At 37.0% G+C, this 26,056-nt stretch overlaps 1 protein-coding gene across 5 annotated transcripts in view; it reads right to left on the bottom strand.

Annotated features, from left to right (window-relative positions):
* Nucleotides 1-26,056, bottom strand: part of FARS2 (phenylalanyl-tRNA synthetase 2, mitochondrial) — a 529,812-nt gene that overhangs the window by 330,868 nt on the left and 172,888 nt on the right. The window lies entirely within an intron of this gene.

Genomic DNA, 26,056 nt, shown 5'->3' with positions numbered 1-26,056 from the left:
CAGTCCAATTCCCAGTCAGGGCACATGCCTGCCTGGGCCAGAACCCAGGTCCCAGGTTGCAGGAATGTGAGAGGCAACCAGTCAATGCTTCTCTCACACATGAGTGCTTCTCTCCCTCTCTTTTTCCCTCCCTCCCCCTCTCTCTCTCCCTCCCTTCCCCTCTCTCTAAAAATCAATAAAATTTAAAAAAAATCATTCCCCCTTCCCAAACCTCCCTCGACCTCTTCATCTCTCCATGAAGATGGGTCTCTCCATCTTCTGAATTCATAGCATCATGTAATGCCTCAGCATGCATACTGCAGTAGATTGGGTACTGCTTTGCTCACTCTCCTTGATGGTCATCTTATTCAACTCTTGCATGTAACACACTTTCCATGTGTTTATAACTAGACCACCCATTAGGACTGTGAGTTCCTTAAGAAATTCCTACATAACTTTTGTACCATCAAGGCACTAGCCACATGCCATACACACAGGAGCTTGCAAGTATTGACTCATCAAGGAAGCAATCAGTAAAAGACAGAAAACAGGCTTTGGAAATAATCTGTAGATTTGGGTTATAGAGATCTTTCAAAGTTAACTTCATTACATGTTAAACATATAAAGAGCAAATCAAATCCTGCCACACTAGTTAGAAAAGACTAAGGGATGTAAAAAAAGAATAATATGAAATTCAATTGTTTTAAAGGTACCCTCTTCACAGATGAGGCAGGATGCAAAAAATGGGCATGTTTTTACCTTGCAGATAAAGTAGATAGTATATATTTCCCTCTTTCCTTTTACCATTAGGCATCTAGAGCCAAACTTATGTCTCCTAATAGCAACTGAGATAAATGTGTATTTCTTTGTTGCAACCTTAACCCAGCTCTATTATTTTCCTAATTTTATTTTTCCTTTACCCTTTGCCCCATGATTTTTGTTTTATACAGATATATCTATAACTATAGATGTCACTATCTCATAGCCTTTGTAGGACTGTACTGTGATTAAATCTAAATAAATTAAATAATTAAGCAAAAGATGCTTTAGTGCTCCATGATTTACTCTGCTGGGCAACCTTGAATAATAGGGTTTTTCAGACCAAAACAATTAATCCTCTGTTAAGCTGGTAATCAATCAGATCTACAAAGAATGGCTTCCCTATCCCCCAATAAAACATCTATAGAGTGAAATGATGAGGTACATTTCAGGTGCCCTATCTTTGCTTTCCAGCTTCCTTTGGCTCTTCAACACCCATTTTTTCAGTGGCTCGCTGTCAGCTCTACTTCCTTAGGTCTCCAGAATCCATTTCCTCCCTTGAATTTCTTCTGCCACAGATATAATTCACTCTCGCAACATGCCTCTCTTAGGATATTATATGATGCTCCTAGCCAATCTCGTTACTTCCCATCTCTGCCCCATCCAATCTATCTTTCAGTACAGAATGCATTCACCCATCCGCGCATTCGATAAAAATCTACTGAGTACCTACTAAAGATTAGGCGTATGTGAAGCACTGGTGACAAAGAAATGGGGTAACCTGATCTCTCTTTAATAGCTCATGAATAGCAGGGAGGCACAGCAATAAACAAACTAGACTACACTTTGACAAGCGAGTGCTAGGAAGGCCTAGTGCCCTGTCAGAAAACACTGAACACAGCATACATGGCACATTTGAGAGCTCCTCAGAGCATCAAGTATCTATAGACAAGAGCAGGAGAGGAAACTAAAGGGACAGAAAAAGGCCAGGTCAGAAAGTACCTGTTATAGCACGATGATCTAAACATGATTTCTGGTTATAACTTCCAGTCGTCCCCCATTCTCAACCCTTACTATGACCTTCTTTGCCTCCTGATCTTGGCCCCAATCTACCTTTCCAATTCATTCTCAACTCATAGCCCTGTGCCACACCCACCGACATCTTGCTCCTGAAAGACTCCAAGCAACAAGGCACTCAGCCTGACTCAAACTGTTCCCCTTGACACCGCACTCCATCTCTGCCTGCTGAAAACCCTACTCGGCAGGTCTTCAGTAATTTTTAACATTGCAACCACTAGCAGGTGTGAATTAAGTATGGCTCTTATTCTCAAGGAGGTTAGAGTCTTATAGAAGAAAAGGGTAAGTTGAGTTACTATCATAGAGATTCCAGATAGATTCTATATGTAGTAGAGTATAAAATAAAATATTAATCATGTAGAACACTACTTCTAAGAAAAATCTAGCAGGAATAGCTCATATTAGCTCTATACCACTGAGACAGATGCTGCTCATAACCCCAAATATAGGGTCATGGCTGTAATGATGAAAAGCTTCAACTAGTCACATCTCCATGGATTGTGAAAGCAAGCAGTGAGCTCAAAATCCAAAATTCTTGTGACAGTTCAAAAACCACCATACTGACTTACTCAACAATTAAATACTAAGTAGAAATTTTTTTCTGAAGATAGGAATAATTGGTTGTTCATGAAATGCAATGCAATGTTCATTCATTCTATATAAACATACACAGATTGAGCATAAGGCTAGATTAATCCCTTCAAAGCACACTAGATTTCCACAAACACAATGAAGTTGTCTGTGGTAATAAAGTCTTAGAAGTCAACATTTGAAGACTTTGTCATTTATTTCTCTCTACCTAAAGTGGCAGTATAAAAATGAGATGAGAATATAGGATTTTTATAGGTAAATTAATCCAAATGTAATTTTTTCAGGAAATGCACAGAAAACTCAGAATGAAAGCAAACTCTGTATGCTGGAGGTCTGCCCAGAAAGTATCCAGCCATGTAATATGGAAAAGTAGAGACATTTATTGAAGGAGATACAAGAAACATTATACACAGGACAATGACACCTCAGTCCCCTTAAAAATAGGCACTTTGGGACCTCACACAGATCTTTGTTAATTGCATCCCATACATGTTGAACATTCTCAGCTGTACTGTTTGCTGCAGGCCTTCCAGAATGTGGATCACTTTTAACAAATTCTTGACCATCCTTGAAGCATTTATGCCACACTTTTATTTGCACTGCACTCATTGCATCATCCCCAAAAGCCTTCTCAATCATCTGAATAGTTTCTGTGGAAGAATGTTTAAGCTTAATGCAAAATTTGATGCAGATTGATTGCTCTACTTGCTCAGTCATTTTGAATGCAATGGCCACACCGTACACACACTCACTCAACAGTGTCTACCGCCCCCACTGACTAGTACAGTGAAGTTGTCATTGTTCACACATGTGCATTCCAGTCCACTTTCCTTGCTGCCAGGTTACATCAATGTCACACAAACTGTTCTCGTTATATTGACAATGGATGGACTTTTTCTGGACAGACTGCAATAGGAATCAGCAGTGACCTAGGAAGCCCTGAAGCTTATATAGCACCCCCAGTCATACCTAAAATACTATGCTATTATCAGTGGAGCAGAATTTTTCCCAAATCTTTCCTAAAGGTAAGTTACAGCAAACAAAGCATACAATGAGAAGAGGGTCTCAATCACTTTCATGGAGAATCATGAAAGTGCTTAAGAAGATCACAGCACAGAAATAATGAAAGAGGTGACCCAAGAAAATCTATCTAGTTACTGCATGTAGGATAAATTGGAGACCCTGGATGCAAGGAGACCAACTAAGCAAAGAATATTACAGAGGCCCCACTGTGTTTCCCTAGCTCTTGACTTTTGAACATGCTGTTCCCCTTGCTGAGAACAGTACTCCGCATACTATAGTCTGCAGGCCAAATTCGGCCCCACTGTCACTATTTGTGCACAGCCTGTAGGCTCAGAATGAACTTTGCATGTTTAAATGATTGAGAAATGTCAAAAGAAAAATGCTGTTTCATGACACATGAAAATTATATGAAATTTTCAGTGGCCATAAGTATAGTTTTATATCTCTAAGCCACATAAAAAGAAAATACAAATAAAAGAAATAAACAAAATATAAAATTTATAAAAATAATAATAGTAATATAAGAATTAACAAAAGAAAATATAGAATAAAAGAAATACCAATTATCTACCAGATTAGCAAACACCAAAATGCTTGATCACACATTGGCAGGACATAAGGAAACAAGCTCTCTCACACATCACAGGTAGGAATGGAAATAGATAGGACATGGTTATCTACCAGGCCTACCTGATAGGCATGTCTATAAAAAATTATAAACACATATGCTCTTTCACCTAGCAATTACATTTCGAGAAAAAAATTCCACAGAGATATTTACATATAAAATGTGACATGTGTACACAATTATAAACTGAAACATTATTTTTAATAGCAAAAGATTAAAAGATTGCAAACAACAGAAAATGACCATCGACTCAGTACTACTTGAATACATTATGGTTCATACACAGAATGGAAAAACCAGGCATTGTGAATTTGAATGAGTATGCTCTCCAACGTACAAAGTGCTCTAAAATACACTGCAAATTAAAAGAAAAAAAGATGCAAAATAATATAGTATACTACATTTTTTAAGAAGGAAGAAAAAGAACATGTATTTCTATTAGCATTAAAAACTGAAAGGATGTAAAGAATAAAAAAAGAGAAGCAAATGTAGAGGACAGGAGGGTACACACACACCCTTGCCCCCTCAAGTGATTGAGTTACCTAGAAAATAAATTTGCACGGTAAATGAACAGGCTGCCTTCTTTTACTCTGCCAATCCCTCACCCTCCCCCCATAATCCCTACTGGCTGCAATAATCCTAATATCAAGCCCACACTCCTTACCTGCGCAAACAACACCCATCACACTCCAGGCCCCTCTGGATTTGCTACCCGCCCCCCCCCCCACACATACACACATACTACCCTAATCACATCAGAATTTTCTGTCCTCAAACATTCCAGATCTTTCAGAGGTGTGTCTCTTTAAACATGCTTCCCCTCTGCATAAAAGGCTCTATATGCCCTCTTGTCTTGGCAAAGTCCTAAGCATTCTTCAGGGTCAAAGTAAAGTAACACATCTTTAGAGTAACTTATCTGGGATATCTTTCCTGACTCCTAGAGACAGCTTTGGTTGCTGAATCTACCTGTTACCTGGTGTGATAACTTATGTTTCCAGGGCTAGGTATGTATGTGACTATATCCCTCATTAGGCCATTAGTTCCTTGAAGGCAGAATCTCTGCATTATTCATCTTTGCTTGTCAAGCACCTAACTTTCCAAAAAATGCCACCTGCCTTTATCACCCTCAATAAACATTTAATGACTATTTTGCCCTCCTGGGTGACAAGCAACTTCACCTAACAAATTGCCCTTATCTCAGTTAGGTCCTTAAGGCAGACAGCATTACTAGCCTGAATTGTTCACTACTCCTCAAATCATAGCGGCATTTGTTACTTTATCACACATACCTAAAACTGCACCATTAAAAAACTCTAATTCCTCAAATGCAAAATAAGGATATTAGATTAGATCAGTGGTTCTTAACTTTTTTAAGCCATAGAATCCTTTAAAAATCTAATAAAAACTATAATTACTCTCCCTTGTCCCGTCACCCACTCCCCTCACCCCCTAAATGCTCCTACACAAAGAGATGCAAAAGTTGATGTGTCACTTCAGGAGATTAAAACAGTTATTGACATCTGAAATTATCTCCAACTTTAACACTCTCTGAAAGATGAAAAGGTTAAAATTAAGGGAGAAAGGATCTAACACTTTTTGATCACTTACTATGCACCAGACATCATGCTAAGGACATTATATGCATTAATTCATTTACTCTTCATCCCAAGCCAATTAGGTGTACATTATTATTTTCACTTTATAGATTAGGTACTGAGATTCAAAGACATTAAATGATAAACATATTTGTCAGTGAAGGCATATCTTTCTGGCCTAAAGCTCTTGATATTTTTCTGTGGAGACACGTACACCTATCCCATGGTGGTCAAGGAAACCAATCAGCAGAAGCTAGTGAGTACCAGAATAAGGAAGTCCTAGGAGATACTGTCCCTTTCTGTTCCCTAGCTTTTCCATATTCCTACTATTCCAGGCAACACTGACAAAGAATGTAAGTGCAACTAATGAGGAGCTTCAATGCCCAGGCCCCTCAAGGGCTAGCAGAGAAATAACCAGCCATGGGTAAGGAAGAATGGCCTTAATTAAATGAATCAACTGAAAAAGCCCACATCCAAAGACGGGGCTATACAAAGACCATTTCAGGTCTGCTCAGTTAGAGGCATATGTCTATGTGTAATACAACCAATGTAGAAGACTCATCAACCAGCTACTCTCCAAAAAGCACACACTTGGACTCAGGATCCTGAGGAAACCTGTCCAAGGAGAGCCAGAACAGTGCTCTAGACCCAGGGGTGTCCAACCTTTTGGCATCTCTGGGTCACACTGGGAGAAGAAGAGTTGTCTTGGGCCACACATTAAATACACAAACACTAACAAAAACTGATGAGTGAAAACAAGGTTTTAAGTAAATTTATGATATTGTGTTAGGCCACATCCATAGCCAACCTGGACCGCATGCAGCCCATGGGCCGTGGGTTGGACACCCATGAATTGAGCCATCTTCACTACATGTATTTCATCCAGGAAAGAATCCAGGTTTGATAGGGCTTGAAGCCTATATAATTCTGAAGAGCACTTTTAAAACAGGAAAGAAAAAAGTAACTTCTATAACTTCAGAGATCTGCCTCATTTCTTTTAAAAATGCCTCCATAATGAGAAAGAAGTTATGCTAGTTATTTACGGCTCAGGCAACTGAAGGTAAGAAGGTGGGGGAGGTGTAAAATTCACCTCTCACTCTCTGGATGATGTACAGTGGTGAAGGAGACCCAAAGGTTCTGTGCATCAGTTATGCCTAGAAAGCTGCAACCAGAACTATCTGATTGCTACATACATGACATCATCATGCCAAGAACATGGCCCCTGTGCACATGAAGCCTGGCTAAGTCCTAAGATTAATTCCAATCTGTCCCCTGCCCCCCAACCTCCTTCTTGCCACTGCTTCAGCTCCCACTCTGACCAATTAGTCTACACTGTTCACCTGGATCCTTGCCTTTGAACTGGCACATCTTGAACTCACTCTCCCCAGTAATGCCACACCTCTCTCCTACTTAAAATCCTTCAATCATGTGCTACTACCAGGAGGATGAGACTTCAGGTCTTTTATTTTGCCTTCTAAGCCCATCCAGAGCTGATCACTGCCAAAGAGATTTCCAGCTTTCTCTACTTGATTCACAGGCCCCCTGGTTATTCTAGCACTCCACACTAAGCAGTCTTCCCAGAACAAGTAGTGCTGCACCCCGCTCTATGGCTCTTTGCACAAGCTACTTACTCTCTGCCTGGAAAAGATATCCTCCTCATCCTACCCACATCATGTAACCTGCTCAATCTTATTTGCTCAGTTCAAGCATTATAGCCTTAGTGAAGCCTTACCCAGTCTCTCAAGGAACCATTTACTGCTTCAGGTGTAATCACACCACCAAGGACATAGTAGATGACCTGTCAGTCTCTCCCACTGGACTGCAAGTCCCTCAAAGGCAGAAATAATCTCTGTATCTGAAGCTCCTAGCATGGTGCCTGCCACATAATACTTAATAAATGTTCTTGGAAGGAACGGACAAAGAGAGTTAAGGCTGACTCTAATAAATGGAAGCACTGAATAACAGATTTTAAGAGCTTTTCCTTCCTAACACCTTCAAAGCCCACAAACCCTCAACTGCCAGGGCTCCACAGACAAATCACCTAAAATAAACTTTATAAATTCTGTATGTTAATATCAGCTGCCTCCCTTCATACTGAAGGCACTCATCAAGGTATAATTTTAAAAGAATATCTTACTCTACTTGGTCATTACTTCCCCCAAATACAGTTCAATTACCCTCCTAGTTTACTGTCAACCCAGCAGCCAATGGACAAGCATTTCCCTAAGTGTCCTTCTTGGGACACACTATCCAGAAAGGATTTTTCATAAAAGGTCTCCGTGATCAAATAAGTGTGGAATGATGCTCACTCTATCCTTTGTACAGACTTAGATCTTCCTAGCTTAGAGAGGCTTTCCAGTAAAGAGAGCAATAGAACTCCTTTCTATTTTCCACACTTAGTTAAATATCAAGTCTTTTTTTCTGTGAAACACCTAATAATATCCAGTGTTCCCTGTCATGTGCTTTGAGAAATATTACACTTGACCAACTCCTGAATTATGCCAATTAAAAAACACAATTTGACAATCTGGAATAAATTTTGCCTAATGACATGATTTCATTTCATCCATGGACCTAACAAAATGGCCATTTCATGAAGGCATTGCATCCAGCCTAACATACAGAAACAGATACTGAAAATATGACATAAGAAAAATACCTTAGCAGATTATGTTTATCCCCATAGTACCATAAATAATTCCTAAACTTCTAAATTGCATTTTTGCAAGGGAGAAAATAAAATTGAGCCATTGAGGAGCATATCACTACCTACTTACAAAGCTACAGTGATCCCATAAAGCACAAGTTTCATAAATAGTTTAAATAAAATTCAATTATATGTACATCTTTTCTTTTTCTTTTTTAAGTCTCTGAGAGTTTCTTTAAGGAGGTGTGAGGAAACAACCTAGTTAACCACCATATACACCAAAGTCCTGCTACTATAAAATTTCTCTTGTGGTGCTATAAAACAGAACTTTCCTTGTGGGTTTTACCAACATTAAAAATCTTCACGACAGCATGGATGGAACTGGAGAGTATTAGGTTAAGGGAAATAAGCCAGGCAGTGAAAGACAAATGCCATATGATCTCACCTATAAGTGGAACCTAATCAACAAAACAAACATGTGAACAAAACATGGAAATAAAGAACAAACTGAGAGTGACCAGAGGGAAGGGGGATAATGAGGAAAAGAAGGGAAGGGTCAAGTCAAGGAACATGTATAAAGGACCCATGGACAAGGAAAACAGGGGGTGGGTGGGAGGATTGAATGTGAGGGGTGGAAGATGGGTAGGGCAGAGGAGAGTAATAGGGGGAAAATGGGGGCAACTGTAATGGAACAACAATAAAAAAATAAATAGAAAATAAAAATAACAAAAAAAAAGTCTCTGGTTTAAAGGGCTGAATCATAGGATATGAGAGCTACAAGGAAATCTGGAGATTATATCATTTTATTTTACAGATGAACAACCGAAGACCCTCCTACTCACACCCTGCCAAGGACTTACTAGGCCTGACTATGGGCAGATGGTGACTCCAAGGCCCTTGTGCTTCCCACAGCATTTTCCTGTTAACTTGGGAACTGCAGCTGAGAGCAGAGGGACCAAGGGCCAGCTTGGGAAACAAGAGCAGTTTCCCTTTGCATTTGACTGTTTCAATGAGCATGAAAAAAAGAATACCAAACATCAAGATGAGGTTGGGAGCTCCACCCACGCAGGTATCCCTCATTCATTTTATTATGTGTATATTGAGTGCCTATGATATGACAGGCCATTGTTTTAGGAACTGGGAATATGACAGTAAGTGATCAAAACCAGAAAACTTCCTGCTGTCATCAAGATTAATTATAGTGATTCTAGAGTTTTTTTTTACTTGAGACTGATTAAACTCAGGCACCTGGAACTAAAACTTTAAAAAGTTTATACTGAGAAAGCATGTTCAAATGCATGTACACACAACGTTCCGTGTCCGCAGTATTTCAAAAATAAAATGGGGACATCTTTCTAGATAAATCCCACTCCCAATTCCTGCCTGGTTTAGGGAACAACCCACTTCAAAAACTAAAATACTGGGAATCTATTTCAAAGACTTCTCTAGGAAGGGAGAAAAACAGAAAAAGTCAAGCTCTTCCCCTACCATCTTCTTCTTACCAAGCTAGGAAGGGATACAGTGAGGAAAAGCTCAAAAGAAATAAATGAATTCTGTGTAATAATATTGAAGGAGATAATGGTAAGCATACTGTGAGCCCTGGGTACGCTGAGAAAATATACAAGGCAACCATAATGCACATTTTATCAGAGAGCTACTCTGTATGGACAAACCACTACAAAATCTCAGTGATATGCAACAACCTCGTGTCTTTGGGGATGGGGCTCAGCTGGTCCAGGCTAGGATGGGCTTCAGGCTCCAAGCCACATGCTTCTTGCTGTCTTAGAACCAGCAGGCTATGCATGTTCATCTCATAGCAAAGGTGGAAACAAACGAAGACAAAACCGCTTCCAAGTATATTTCAAGTCTCTGTATCACATCTGCTAGTGCCCCATTAGCCAAAGTAGCCAGGTGGCCAAGCCAAAAATCAAGGCAGCAGAGCAGTGTATTCCTCCCACAGTGGAAGCTGCTTCAAACTAGCAGTGAAAGCACATGGATACAGTGTGGGGGAAAGACCTGGGAAAAATAATAGAGTTTAGTGAAAGAAATGACCATTTGCAACAATCCAAATTTACCAAATATCCATTTTCTTCCTAATCCGAATCTCTTAGTGTCAAAAAAAGAAAACATAAGCAGTAAAATCTTAGACATCTTGTAGCAATATTTTTGCTAATTTATCTCCTAAGGCGAGGGAAAAAAAATAAACTAAAAGGACTATGTCAAACTAAAAATCTGCAAAGCAAAAGAAACCATCAACAAAATGAAAAGGGAATCCACTGTATGAGAGAACATATTTACAAATGATACATCTCATAAGAGGTTAATTTCCAAAACATATACAGAACTTACATAATTCAACACCAAAAAGACAAACAATCCAATTTAAAAATGGGCAAAGGACCTGAATAAGACATTGCTCCAAAGAGGCCATACAGATGGCCAACAGACATACGAAAAGACGACTGTCACTAATCATCAGAGATGTGCAAATTAAAACCAGAATGAGATATCATCTCACACCTGCCAGAATGGCTACCATCAATAAACCAACAAACAATATGTGCTGGCAAAGATGTGGAAAAAGGGGAATCCTAGTGCACTGTTGATGAGAATGCAGACTGGTACAGCCACTGTGGAAAGCAGTATAGAGATACCTCAAAAAATTAAAAACAGAACTGCCTTTTGACCCAGCAATCCCACTTCTGAGAATATATACTAAGAATCCCAAAACACTGATTCAGAAGAATATTCTTGTATGCACCCCTATGTTCATAGCAGCATTATTTAAAATAGTCAAGATCTGGAAAGAGCCCAAGCACCCACTGGTAGATGAGCAGATAAAAAAGCTGTGGTACATTTACACAATAGAATACTACGCCGCTGTAAAGAAGAAACTCTTACCTTTTGCAACAGCATGAACAGACCCGAAGATTATCATGCTAAGTGAAATAAGCCAGTTGGTAAAAGAAAATACCATATATCTCACTTTTATGTGAAATCTAATGGACAAAATAATTGAGGAACAATATAGAAACAGAGATATAGATACAAGGAATATACAGCTGTCAGAGAAGAGGGGAGCGAGGAAGACTGAGTGAAAGAAGAAGGGATTATTAGCCTTCTAAAGGACATGTGAGGTCTCTCCAGAAAAATCCAGCCATTGCTAATATAATGAGAACAGTTTGCACAACATTGATGTAACCTGGCGGCCAAGGAGAATAGACTGTAATGCACATGCGTGAACAATGACAACTTCACTGTACTAGTCTGTGGGGGTGGTAAATGCCGTTGAGTGAGCATGTGTACTGTGTGGTCATCACATTCAAAAGGACTGAGCAAGTAGAGCAATGAATCTGCATCAAATTTTACATTAAGCTTGAACATTCCTCCACAGAAACTATTCAGGTGATTTAGTAGGCCACAGCTATAGGCAACTGGTGACTGGCAGCTTCATCATTACAACATGCCTGCTCATGCATCACGTTTTGGGCAGTTTTTTGTGAAATATCAAATCAGGTGACTAAGCCCCCCTACAGCCCAGATTTGGTACCCTGTGACTTCTGGCTTTTCCCCAAACTAAAATCACCTTTGAAAGGGAAAAGATTTCAGACAGGTTCAGGAAAATACGATGGGGCGGCTCATGACGATTGGGAGAACTGTGTGAGGTCCCATGGTTCCTACTTTGAATGGGACTGAGGCATCATTGTATTATGTACAATGTTCCTTGTACCTTGAATCTTCTTCAATAAATGTCTCTATAATTCACATTATATGGCTGGGTACATTCTGGACAGACCTTGTAGATGCATAATCCATAGACATAGGCAACAGTGTGGTGATGGCCAGAGGAAAGGGGGGACAAGGGCAGGGCAAGGTGGTCAAAAAGGGGGGGATGGAAACACCTGTAATGATGTAAACAATAAAAATAAAGAAAAAAATCTAATAGTTGGTTTGTGTTATCAGGGTTACTCTTTCATGAAAGGAAGAGAAAATAGGAAAAAAGAAAAACAGTTTAAAAAAGGAAAATTCAGTTCACATTGATGGGGGAAGGACTGAGAATTAAATGACAATTACCTTATATTTGCCAAATATATAAGACCTCAGAAATTGAAAATAATAAACAGAATACAATCTCTGATTTCCAGAAGTTTCCTATGTATAGAAATCATGCCACAGACAGTATGCAACACATATTACAAAAGCTGATAAAACATCAGACATACATACTTATAACACAACTTAAATTAAGCTACCAAAACCCTTACTTTTATTGCCATAACGGAAATACTAAATAGGATTAGAAAGAACTAAAATAAAATACCAAGAAACAAATCAAATTCTGTGCAAACTGTATAACTCGAGTCCCCAAGCAAGCCCCAAGCTTCATTTCCTAGTCAAACAAGCACCTCCTAGAATATACTTTCCCAATCCACAGAAACCGTCAGAGAGGGTAGGACCCAATCTGACAGAACATTAGGAGAGAGAGGGTAGATGTTTGAAAGTCATTAAATATTTAGAATCCCCATGCTGAAAATATGAATGCTATAGCAATAACATCAGAGATCTAAACTACCAGAATCAAGCATGACAAGCAGAAGGGTGAGTGTTAGGGAACTTGTCAACTTACACCCACTCTCATTCCATGACAAAGTGACTTTTTGGAGAATGATGTCATATTAGGAAACCTAAAGCTACAGAAATAAGAAACATATATATATTCCATTTATAAAAGAGTGACTTAGGGGGAAAAAAAGAAAGAAAAGCCATGAACCTGGAGACTATAATTGCAATACATGAAAATGACAAATGGTTAGTACAGTACTGCTGCCCCCTATCCATAGTTTTCATTTTCCATGGTTTCAGTTACCGACAGTCAAACATGGTCCAAAAATACTAAATGAAAAATTCCAGAAATAAACAATTTATAAGTTTTAAGTTGAGCATAAATCTGAGCAGTGTGATGAAATCTCTCGCCATGCCATTCTGCCATGCCCAGGATCTGAATCAGCCCTTCGTCCAGTGTATTTGTGCTGTGGACATCCCCTGCCCCTTCGGCCACTTAGTAGCAGTCTCAGATATCAGAGCAGCTAGCAAGGTATAGCAATGCTTGTATTCAAGTGACCCTTATTTTACTTAATAATGGCCCAAAACACAAGAGGAGTCATTCTGGCAATTCAGATATGCCGAAAGAAGTCATAATGATCTTCCTTAAAGTGCAAAGGGGAAAATTCTTGACTTGATATGGCATTGTATCACCGCACATCAACCTCAGAAGAAGGGTGAATTCAGTAAAATAAGGTATTTTGAGAGCGATACAACATTCACATAACACTTACTACAGTATATTGTTACTATGTCCTAATTTATCATTAACTGTTGTTGTTAATCTCTTACTGTGCCTAATATATAAATTAAACTACATTATAAGTATGTATTAATAGAAAAAACATTTTTATATATACATACATACATATAGGGTTCAGTACTATCCATGGTTTCAAGGCATCCACTGGGAGTCTTGGAAGGTATCCCTACATATAAGTGGGTACTACTACATTAAAAATAAATGACAAGTTTCTACCAATCAATTAAAAAGACAAACAGAAAAATAAACCCCATCTCAAAATGAGCAAAAGAAAAACTATATTAGGTAAATATATTAAAATGTGTTCGACCTTAATAGTGATTAGGTAAAAGCAAGTGAGATGCTATTTTAAACTCATCAGATTGGCAAAATAAGTTGAACAAAGTGTTGAAGATGATGTAGAGCACAAGAACTTCCATGCAGGCTTAAGGCAGTATAAACTGGCCCAAATGCTTTGAAAAACCAATCTAGGGCTATCCAATAAATTAAAAGATGTTTGTTAAGTATTGACTTAGCAATTTCACCGCTAAATAAAATATACCTTGAAGAAATTCTTACACCCATATATATAGTATGTATAAGACGGGTCAGCAATTGCAGTTATAATAGTAAAAAAAAGAAGAAAAGAATCACATGTCCATTAGAAATGGGTGAATAAACTGGCATGTTCATTCAATGAAATTTAAGTAATGAAAAAGTAATGAACTAAAACTCCACACATAACAATAAAGATGAACTTCATAATATTGTATGAAAAACTACAGTCTGAAAAGATGTATAGCATGAGTCCATCTGTGAAAGTTTAAAACCCAAAGAAAGTTAACTTGTTTCTAAAAATACATATTAAAACTATAGTAAAAATCAAGGTAATAAGACAAAACTCAGAATAATGTTTGTTCATAGGAGGGAAGAAAAGATGGAAGATACTAACAGAAAGGGATACACAGGGGACCTCATTTGCATAATGTCTTATCTCTTAAGCTGGATGGTGAATAATGGATTGATAGCTATAATAAAGGACTGGAAGATGACGGATAGAGAGATAGACAAGTGGATGAAGTATAAGGAAAAAAGATTTCAATGAAAAAATGTAAGGAAAATGGTTTTTTTTTTTAATTAGAAAGATTTGAGCATGTTTATGGCAAAGGGTAAAGAATGGATAGAAGAACAACAAAGCTGGAGGACTAAAACTTCCCAATTTCAAAACTTACTACAAAGCTACAGGAATCAAAATAGCATGGCACTAGGCATGAGGACAGAAATATAGAACAATGGAATAGAATTATGAGTCCAGAAATAAACCCATACATTTATATTGAATTGATTTTCAACAAGAATGCCAAGATCTTTCAATGGGGAAGGAATATTTTCTTCAATAAATGCCTCTGGGACAACAGGATGTGCACATGCAAAAGAATGAAAATGACCTCTACCTCACATCACATACAAAAATCTCCACAAAATGGATCAAATCCTAAATATAAGAGTTAAAATCACAAAACCCCTAGAAGAAAACATAGGGATAAATCTTCCTGACCTCAGATTTGGCAGTGGATTCTTAGATATGACACCAAAAGCAGGTGTAAGAGAAACAAAAGAATGGAAAATTAGATTACATCAAAATTGAAAACATTTGTGCTTCAAAGAACATTATAAACAAAATTAAAAGAAAACATACAGAATTAAATACTTACGAATCACACATATGATAAGGACCTAGTATCCAGAATACAGAGACCTGTAAAAAACTCAATAACAAAAAGACAAACAATCCAATTTTAAAAAATGGGCAAAGGACTTGAATAGACACTTTTCCAAAGAAAATATAGAAATGGTTAACAAATATATGAAAAGATGTTTAACATTATAAGTCATTCAGGAAATGAAAATTAATAACACAATGAGGAATCACTCCACACCTACTAGGATGGCTATAAAAGAGAACAATACCACGCAGAGCAAACAGAGGAAAAAAAAACCATTGGCAAGGCTATGGAGAAACTGAGCCCTCACATACTGCAGGTGGGCAAGAAAAATGGCTTAGCTGTTGTGGAAGACAGTTTGCTACTTCCTCAAAAAGTTAAACATAATATTATCATATGACTCAGCAATTCCTCTCCCAGATATATACATAAAAAAACTAAAAAGGGAGACTCAAAAAAGTACATGTACATGTTCATAGAGCAGCACTATTCACAATAGCCAAAACATAGAAACAGCCCACATGTCCATCAACCGACGAATGGATAAATCGTGGTATATGCATACAATGAAATACTATACGTCCATGTAAAGGACTGAAGTACCAATGTATGCTAAGATGTGAATATACCTCCAAAACATTATGTCAAGCAAAAGAAGTCATAAACAAAAGGTCACATACTGTAAGACTCCACTTATATGATATCATTATTGATAAATCCATAGAGACAAAACACTGAATGTGGTTGCCAAGAACTGGGGGAAAGAGAGCTGAAAGAAACTGCTTAAAGGATAAGATGTTTCCCTTTGGAGTAATGGAAACACAGAAAACTAGGTAAAGGTAGCAACCGCACAACATCGTAAATATACTAGCATGCCACTGAATTTTTCACTTTAAAATGGTTAACTTGATGTTTGTGAATTTCACCTTAATAAATATTTAAACAAAATCTTAAAAAATGAATTGAAGAGCATATAAGCAGTGAGAAAATGAGGAGAGGGATACAGTCAGATTCTAAGGGAGTATAGGCATAAAGTCCAGAGCCAGTGTTACCTGGCCTTGGCAAAGAGAAGAAACTGTATGAAAATATAGGGAAATCCTATGATGAAGGAGAGAAAAATTGAGAGTTCAGATGTTCTCAGTAAAATATAAAGTGCACATGTTAAGAACACAAAGATGAGAATAAAGTTATAATGTGAGGTGGGACAGTAAACAGAAAAGACATAGTTTATATCCTAGGACCCTTTCAAGTGCAATTAGGAAACAGATGAAGCTAAAATCTTCTGGAAATATGTGCAACTACACTAGTAACCAGAGAAAAGGAAATTAAAAACAATATAAATGCAACATTTTTTCCTCTTAGATGCAAGGACTAAAGGTACTAATAATGCTCAGTGTTGAGGGTGTGGGAAAAGAGGCACTTTGAAATACTGCAGGCGCTTTTTTCCAGTGTGTATCTGGTAATACACACCATAAACCACAGACGAGAAGAATCTACAATTCCAGTTCTATAAACTTATCCCAGGGCAGTACCAGGGAAGCGTGGAAGGACACATGTATAAAGATTGTTTATTGTCAACAACACATCAATACAGAAATGGCCAAAAAGATTCATCCACAATGGCTATGTGGCCATTAACAATGATTAAGTAGATAGGTATTTGGTAATATGAAAGACACTCATGTCAAATTTCTTGTGAAAATGCATAATACAAAAAAATTCAAAGTGTAATCTATTTTTATAAAAAATTTGTTACATATATAATTAGGTATATCTAATAATTATATATATGCATGTTTTTAAAGTTTTACCTAAGTGACAACATAATTACTTTTTCATACTTCATTTTCCTAATCTTTCAATGGTTACCGTGTGCTTTGTATCAGAAAAAAATCTTACCATTTTATTCATTATGAAAAGGGAAAAGGGACAAAGGCTACATAAATATTTGAACAGGCATCTCTATTCTGACAGCTTGAAAATATGTCAGTAGGAGGAACTACAAGGCTATACCTAAAAGCTGATGTATATTTGCTTGCTTTTCTGAAAGAACACTAAAAAAGGGTCAACAGTGACTTAAAGGAAGAGAAAAAAGTTAAGAGAATAAAGGAAAGGAAGGGAAAGAGGGAGAAAGAAAAAGGGAAAGAGAGAAGAAAGGAAAGGAACCAGAGTCTGCCAGGTCTTAGATGGTCTCAACTGTTGTTTTACCTCAAAAATTCACAATGCTTAATATTAATTAATAAAGTTGATGAATTAAATATATAATCGAGCCAATACCCACACTTTTCTGGCACCACATAGTTATGTCATGCAATTATCCTTTCACCTGGAGTGTCTTCACACTCCAACTTCAAGTCGGACATAAGCCTGACTCTGATCACACCACAAATCCCTGTACAAGTGCACGAAAGAACTAATACAGCACTCTGAAAAAGAAACACACAAATTTTGATTGAGAGTCTCAGTAAAATATAAAGTGCACATATTAAGAACACAAAGATGAGAATAAAGTTATAATGTGAGGTGGGACAGTAAACAGAAAAGACATAGTTTATATCTTCAAGAAAACTTGAAGAACTACACAGGATGAATGGCATGGGATTTTTTTGTTCCTTTTCTCACATCCTGTTGCCCCGAAGGTGGGTCCCAGTTGCAGAGCTGCACTACATCAATGAGAAACCTGTTTTTCTGCACACAGGCAAAGGGCTTCTAAAAGTTGGAGCAGACAACCCCCCGCAAAAAGATGCCTTAATTCTACCTGTACAAGTATCAACCTAACCCCTGAGCTATGCATGCAGAGCACAGGCTCAAACCAGCACAGCAGGCTGAGGAAACTGAACTGACATTTGTAACATTCACACAAGTTTAGAACTAACCTCTGAAATACATAGGTGAGGCCAGACACAAATGAGCACGGCAAAGACTTACACTGAGATCTGAAATCACTGCCCACAGGAAGCAAATCAGAAACTAAGGCCTAAACCTCAGCAGGCTGATCATCTAATAAAAGAAAATACCAACAGTTACCACAAGTTATAATAGGACACAGAGTGTACACAATTTACAATAGACAATTTCCAGCATACAATCCAAAACTGTTTGACAAAGAACAAGGGAAATGTGACCAATTCTTAATAGCAGTCTATCTTGAGATGACCCAGATGTTGGAACTATCAGAGATTTTAAAGTAACTATTGTAACTATGCTCCATGTGGTTAAAAAACCACAATTGAGAAAAATGAAAATATAGAAATTCTTGTCATAGAAACAGGAACAAAAAATAACCAAATATAATTTTTAAAACCAAAAAAAAAAATCTATTATAAGTAAATAAAATGTATTTGATGACCAAAGCAGCAAAATGGAAAGGAGGAAAGAATCACTAAACATGAAGGTGGATCAACACAAATTATCCAATATGAATAACAGAGAGAAAAGACAGAAAAAGAGTGAGCCACATCTTGGGATCTTCAGGATAAAATTTACAAATCCAATATGGTTGTAATATGAATTTCAGAAGCAGAGGAGGAAGAAATTGAAACAGAAAAGTTATCTAAAGAAGTAATAAGAAACTTGCCAAATTGGTCAAAGACATAAATTTACAGAATCAAGGTCAGTGAACCCCAAAACAGATAAACTCAAAGAAAAGCACACTAAACATGTCAAAAACACACTCACAAAAACAAAGATAATTAAAAAAAAAAGTCTAGAAAGTAGCTAGAGAAAGATAAAACATTACATATAGAAGAAAAACAAATGAAATGATTATGAGTTTCTCTACAGAAATCATAAAGGCAGAAGACAATGTAACAATATCTTTAAATTGTTGAGGAAAAAGATCTATTGATCCAGAATTCTATGCTCAATAAAAACATCCTTCATAATAAAAGGTAAATAAAGACATTTTAGGACAAAGGAACACACTAAGAAACATCACCAGCAGACGTGCTCTGTAAGAAATGCTAAGGGAAGTTTTCTATACTGAAAGGAAAAAACACCAAAAGGAAACCTGAATCTTCAGGAATGAAGGAAGAACAAGAGATATGGTAAATAACCAGGTAAATATAAAAGAATACTACTGTTTCTCCCCTAAGTTATTTAAAATGCATATGACTATTTAAAGCAAAAATTTTAAAAGCAAATGGTGCAGTTTCCAATGTTTATAGACATAACACATGTATAAACAACATAAAGTAACCATGGAGGGAGTAGATAAGGCTAGAATGTGTATTTTAATAAAAATTAAACAGACTTCAAGAAAAAGAAAATTACTAGAGATAAATATAGATATTTCACAATGATAATTGTGTTCAGAGCTGAACACAATTCCATTACATTGATCTATTTGACATTTATAGACCATTCTACTCCTAGGTTTTCTCCTCAAGAGAAATAGAAACATATGTCCACACAAAGTCTATTATACAAATATTCAGAGCAGCTTAATTTGTAATAGTCCAAAACTGGGAACAATCTAAATGTCCATCAATACGTGAATGGACAAAGAAATTGGGGTATATTTATACAATGGAACAATACTCAAAACAAAAAGGAAAGAGTTGATACAAATAACATTGACAGAAACACAACAGTATGAACATATCTCAAAATCACTGTGCTGAGGGAAAGAAATGAAGTATAAAGAATACATACTGTATGATTCATTTATGTAAAACTAGAAAATCCATAGCAATTTATAATGACAGAGTTAGATCAGTGATTGCCTGGAAACGGGTAGAGAGATTAGAAAAAGGGTATAAGGATGCTTTGTTTTGTGATGAAAATGTTTATTAACTTGACTATGTGATGGTTTTGCAGGTATATACTTACATCAAAAATGGATCAAATTGTACACTTTAAATATGTCTAGTTCATTATACTTTAATTATATCCCATTAAGGAAAATACTCTACCTATCCTGAAGGCAGAGTTGTTGTTTTGTTTTGTTTTTTTTAATAATTTAAAGTTCCTTTCTTTTTTTTAAGATTTTATGTATTTATTTTTAAAGAGTGGAAAGGGAGGGAGTAAGAGAGGGAGAGAAACAGTGTGTAGTTGCCGCTGGCATGCCTGCCTTCAACCCAGGCATGTGTCCTGACTGGGAATCAAATTGGCAGCCCTTTGGTTTGCAGGCCGGCACTCAATCCACTGAGCCACACCAGCCAGGGCAAGACAGTGTTTTTGAGACATGGTCTGAGCACAGGTCATTCACAAGAATTATCCAAAGGTTATTTAAAATGCATATCTTGGACCCCATCCCAGACCTACAGAACCTGACACTCTATGAACAGACATCTTACTTAAACTACACAGGTGATTGATTACTAGAAACACACCTGACATCCACTGTTTTAGACCTGGTTCAAATGCCACCTCCTCTATGATGCCTCCACTGATTTTACTGTTAGAGTTCCCTCTTCACATCTCCCAAAGCTTCATTTCAAGAGTGGCACTTACACTACCATGCTTTAGCAATCTTACTTTCCCTACTACAATTGAGGTTTTACAGGGAGAAATCATATTTATCAATTGTTCCTTCTTTGTCTGGCACAGTACCCACCCCCCACACAAGATTCTAAGTATAGGAATGGCATGTCTACTTATATGTAACACAAAGCTAGCACAGTCTTGGTTCATGCCATCTAAATGTTTACCAACTTAGATCATTAACACTGAATGATATAAATGTGTTTAGAGGCTGTAGAGATTAACTATCAAATAGAGGAATAGACTGTAAATAGATTTATACTTACATGGGAAAAGAAGCATTAGGCATGCCAACTCGGCATCCAAGCAAAGATAAAGTACATAACCCTTTACAAACAGGAGCCTAACTTATTCTGGGATGCACATTCCAAATATCCCTATCAACCACATTCCAACCTGAATGTAGCTGGGACAAAGGCTTGGTACTTTTTCAATCCCTCACTCCTCCCCATTCTGCTCACTGTACCACATAGTGCTGTCATCATTTATTTTTATGTCTGTGTGTGCTGTGCTGTTTTCAAAGTCAAAGACAATGCTTATTTGCTTTTCTATAGCCTTAGAAGGAATTCAATAATTATTTGACAAAAGAACAAAATAAAAATGATTATTTAAAACTTGAAACTGTTCATGTACAAATTTACAAGTTTCCCCCAAAAGAGTCAATTTTTAAATTTGAACAAAGAGGTAAGGAAGGTGATTCCATTTTTTAAAAGTTATTTCACACTACAGAGTCTTTCCTACTCCTGCCCCCAGCCTATGTACATTCTTCTACACTCCATAGGGGCTCAATAAATGAAAAATTCCTTCCTGGCATGGCCATGACCCATCATCACCTCGGTGATGGTTTTAAATGGTCATGCTCTACATACTATCTGAAAAGACATTAGCAGCCTGAGTCAACCCAGTGGGAAATAAGTGTACAATATTTGGGGAATATGACACCTTACTGTCCTCAAAAAAACTCCTCAAAGAAAAAAACAATCACATTATGAAAACAGTCACCACCCACCTCATAATAATTAAATCCAAGAGTCTGAAAGCAATGGTAAAGACACTGTAACTTAAAGAAGAATTAAAGTAAAATTCTATAAGCTATCTGGAAGAGCCTTACCTTATTCTGTACACAAAAACACATATACGCCATAATCAACTTAAATGCACAATGAAGTATTTTCATTGACTGTTCACAAACAGCAATCAAACCTCGTGCACTATGCCATAGGAGATAACACACATGGTGGCATTGCCCTTCTTCAAGGATAACAAATAACTATAGAACAAATTGTTTTCTGTTGTGTGTTTCATTTGGTTGTAGTTCTTCATTCTATGTGAGAATATACTTGAAATGAATTTCTAGCCACTTTCTATTCAGGTAGCACAACATAGTAATTAACTGTTGTTACAAAGACTTGAACAAGTTGCATTATCACTCTACCTATTTGATCCTGATCCCCTTTCTCAGGCTCTATAAAATAATGACAGCTTTATCTGAGAGCCTTGTTGTCAAGATTAAATAAAAGAAGGCATCTAAAGTAGTAAGTGAGATGTTGGCAAACAGCACCTCTAAGAATATTATGGAGGAGAATCTATAACCATCAACTTTATTGTTTCTTGGATGTTCTGTTTAAAAAGGTAGGCGATGGCAGGGGAGCGGGGTGAAGGGGAGAGGAAGGAAAGGAAGAAAATGTAGAATTATAGGGAGGGATTGTACATACTCTTCTCTGTACCGTTGAAACACAGAAATAAGAAAATAAGCTGCAATTACAAATACTGTCTGTGGTTGGTGACTGCCAGGCACACAGTTTAAAAACTTAAGTGTAGATGTCAAAACACATTTGAATCTGAGAACACAAAGCAGAACTTTGTCATAATAACTTCAAGTTCAAATAGCAAAGCTTACACAGAATTTCTTTCCTAAAATCGTCTCTTCTCCCTTTTCCTTAGTTTCTCTCTCTCTCACACAGAAGATATTTAATTTACATTTTATGTGTACAATTTCACAGCAACTTAAAGTGCATCTTACCTCCTACCACCAATGTGAATCTCTCAAACATATTTGCATGTTAGGTGTCTTTTTTTTGGGGGGTGGGGGGGAGTGGTCACTTTGCCATTTCCTTCAAGAATACCTGACACGCTGATCTAATTGTAGAACAGCAGTCTCATTAATGTGCAATTAATGATTTGGAAACCTGTTTCAGATAACTATATTCTGCAAATTACTGTGTGAATATATCTCATTAAAACCCATCAAGGATATTGGCAAATGTACTAGGAAGCACAATTCCAAATGACAATTAATATGTAAGATGCTCATCCCCTGATTTACTTTCTTAGTTTTGGCCCCTGACACCAAGCAGTCCTGGGAGAAATCCACCAAAGATTCCTTCAAACCCTCTGTCCGTAAAACAAAATAGCCCTATTCCTTTTTTTTTTTTTTTCTTTTATTTCCCTTGCCTTTGAAGTCAAATTCATAGAGTCCTCTCTAAGACCAAGGTCTATAAGTAAGGTCCACACTAAACTTATGGACCTTATTGTTTCAGGTCTTATATTTAGGTCTTTGTTCCAACAGATGTATGACAAGATGTTCAACTTTACTAGCTATTGCAGAAATGCAAATCAAAACTACAATGAGATACCATCTCATACCTATAAACTGGCTACTATCAACCAGAAAATTAGTAACAAGAGTTGGAAAGTCTGTGGAGAAAAAGGAACCCTCATTTGCTGCTTGTGGGAATGTACACTGATACGGTCATTGTGGAAAACAGTCTGGCAGTTCCTTAAAAATTTAAGAATAGAGTTACCATATAACGCAGCAACCCCTTTTCTGAGTTATCTACCCCAAAATTTTGAAAACATTCCTTTCTAAAGATACAGAGGTGGGCAAAGCAGATTGACAGTTGTTTGTACGGAAAAAAATACATGACACAAAAATAAATAGTGATTCAAGAATAAATTCTGTGTTTCACTTACAACTGTAAACCTTCTTTTGCTCACCCCTGTATATGTAGCCCTATATTCATTGCAGTATTAGTCACAGTGGCCATGACATGGAAACAACCAAAATGCCCTTCAAAAGATGATTAAATAAAGAAGATGTGGTACATATATACAATGGAATATTACTCATTCATAAGAAAAGATGAAATACTGCCATTTGCAACAATGTGGATGAACCTTGAGAATATCGTGCTGAAGTGAAATAAGTCAGACAGAAAAAGCCAATGATCATATGATTTCACTCATATGTGGGAAATAAAACTGAAAGCTACAAATAAACAAACAAGACAAAGAAACAAAAAAAAATTCATAGGAAAAAAAAACAGTATGGTGGTTACCAGAAGGGAAGTAGGGAGGAGGAAAAATAGTAAAGGGTAAAGGAGGTCAAAAATACAGTGACAAAAGATTTGACTTTGGGTGGTAAACATACAATGCACTACTCATATGGTATATTATAGAATTACACACTTGAAACCTATATAATTTTATTAACCAAAGTCAACTCCAAAAAATTTAATTTAAAAAATAAAAATGAGAAAGTGAAAGCAAAACTAAAAAATAAAATAAAATAAAAACAGAAGTATTTGAAGTTAGTTCCTACTCAAGAAGAGATTAAATCTTTCATAGTTGCTCCAAGTAGTTTTTGTTTTCTATAAAGACAAATATACATCTATTAAGCTGACATTTTGTTTCTTAGCACTCTTAAGTTTCCTGTTCCTTCTAAAATCAATCATTCAAGCTAGACTCAGAGACACTGAGATGACTAATATGAGAGGTAATCTAGTTCCAATTGGTTAAAAATCTTTCTATGATATGCACAACAGCCTCTGTTTACGTATTTCCTATTAAGGGGACTCTGTTCATAAATAGCTTTAATCATTTGAAAATTTTTTTAAATTATCAATTAATTTTTACTGAATGTTAACCAGGTGCCAGACCCAGTGCTAAGCATGCTACATGTATTACCTCCATTAATCCTCACACTAAAACCTTGAGGGAGTGTTCCCATTTTAACTACGGGAACAGCAACACTCTCAGAGGTTAAGCAATTTGTCTGAAGACACACAGCTGTCAACTGACAGAACCCAAGCTCAGGCCACAAAACTTTTACTCACAGGCCTTACTTTGGAACTTCTGTTGTCCCTCTTCTCTAATACAGATCAACAAATATTTGAAAACTATCTCTGAGAAGCATTTGGCCTTTCCCCAAGCCTTCTTGGGAAGAATAGAGAGGAATCTGAGAGCTGATTAAGTCCAGGCCGTGCAGATGGAGGCTCCCTAAGAGTAAGAAGGGAAGGCCAGGTCTCCGGTCTCCCAGTTCAAATAACACAAACTCCTGTACTTTCACTGCCACTTCATCTTCACCATCTCACCCTACCCTTATTCTCTAATCCCATGGCCTTACCTACAGTCTATGTACAATTCTTAGTCACCAAGAGGGATTGCTCTTCTCTGTTCACCTGCAGGAAGCCCTGTGACCAACTCTGAACCAAAGTCACTGCCTTCCAACACACAGAGCAAATGTCCTTCTACAGGAGCTGGGTGGGGGATGAGGGGGGAGAATGCGGGAGAGTGCACTTGGAAATATGCATCAGTTCCTGCTCCACTGCTCCACTTACTGATTGCTTATGCAATGAGCCCCTGCTCAAATGCACAATTTCAAATGACCTCCCATAGAGGATTTATACTCTGAAAAAATGTTATAGATTCAGATAATGACTTTTTAAATGTTTTGTTTATTTGTAATATAAAGACTCTTCTAAACCATTTAAATTAGTGGTTGTTGATAAATGACTTATCACTCTAAAACATGCTCATATTTTTGATATCCAGGTATTCAGGTACTGTTCCATCTTATAAAAACCTCTCATCTGTATCAATTTTTAGATTACTTCAAACCTGCTTCTAATGATACTTCTTACGAAGGAGAGCTTAAAATTGGCAAAGGTGAAGAGGTGACAATAACTCTGCCAAATATAAAAGTGAGTGTTAATATATATTTAGGTTAAAGGTATATTTTTGCAAGACTTCCCATAAATAAGTTAATACATATATATGTTTGTTTATTATTTTTTTGCCTTGGTTGACTTGGGGCTTTGGAAGGGATTCTGTTTTTTTTTTCTTTTTTAAATTTAAGTATGGATGACTTTTAAGAAAAAAACCTCACAGCTCTGAAATTAAGTTTAGAAATAATCATTTTTATTA

The sequence above is a fragment of the Pteronotus mesoamericanus genome, unplaced genomic scaffold (assembly GCF_021234165.1).
Source record: "Pteronotus mesoamericanus isolate MK-2021 breed Mesoamerican mustached bat unplaced genomic scaffold, CSHL_Meso_final scaffold_31, whole genome shotgun sequence".
Classification (NCBI taxonomy): domain Eukaryota; kingdom Metazoa; phylum Chordata; class Mammalia; order Chiroptera; family Mormoopidae; genus Pteronotus; species Pteronotus mesoamericanus.
Note: the sequence above shows the minus strand (reverse complement) of the source record. Positions and strands in the feature narration are given on the sequence as shown.